The sequence below is a fragment of the Alosa alosa genome, chromosome 8 (assembly GCF_017589495.1).
Source record: "Alosa alosa isolate M-15738 ecotype Scorff River chromosome 8, AALO_Geno_1.1, whole genome shotgun sequence".
NCBI classification, from domain to species: Eukaryota; Metazoa; Chordata; class Actinopteri; order Clupeiformes; family Clupeidae; genus Alosa; species Alosa alosa.
This window is the reverse complement of record NC_063196.1, coordinates 33996717-33997389: the sequence shown is the minus strand read 5'-3', so window position 1 is coordinate 33997389 and position 673 is coordinate 33996717.

Sequence of the window (673 nt, the reverse complement as noted above, 5' to 3'; positions counted from 1 at the left end):
GATTACATGCAATTGAAACAAATGTTTTCCCCCTCGGGGGCTTTTCAGCCACGGTAACCACGGCAACTGGGGGCGGTAACCACGATTATGACTAGTTTCCGACTGTATGTATGGACACTTTTAAAATGATATCAGACACAAGCAGAATAGAATTTTATCTCCTTTGGAAAATATAGTTAGACTTCAGAAATGGTCCTTGTCCAGAGATTGTGAGAACTGAGACTAAATGGCAGCTGAAAAACAGCTTTCTAGTGGCTTTCTAGTTCACTGTATGAATAAACGGGTGTGCTGCTGCTAATTACAAAAGCTTTTTTTCAATATGACACCTTTCCACTGGTTTAGGTATGTAAATTGCTGGCCTTATAAAATGTTCTAGGTGGCATAGGCATGAAGCCTTTTGGAAATCTGAAACGGTCAATAAACTGTAAGCTCATAATCAATATTGGTGCTGGACCATCCCAGACTGAATTCTGAACAGCTGGACCTACAGTAAGTAGTCTTCACAGACTGAATTCTGAACAGCTGGACCTACAGTAAGTAGTCTTCACAGACTGAATTCTGAAAAGCTGGACCTACAGTAAGTAGTCTTCACAGACTGAATTCTGAAAAGCTGGACCTACAGCAAGTAGTCTTCACAGACTGAATTCTGAACAGCTGGACCTACAGTAAGTAG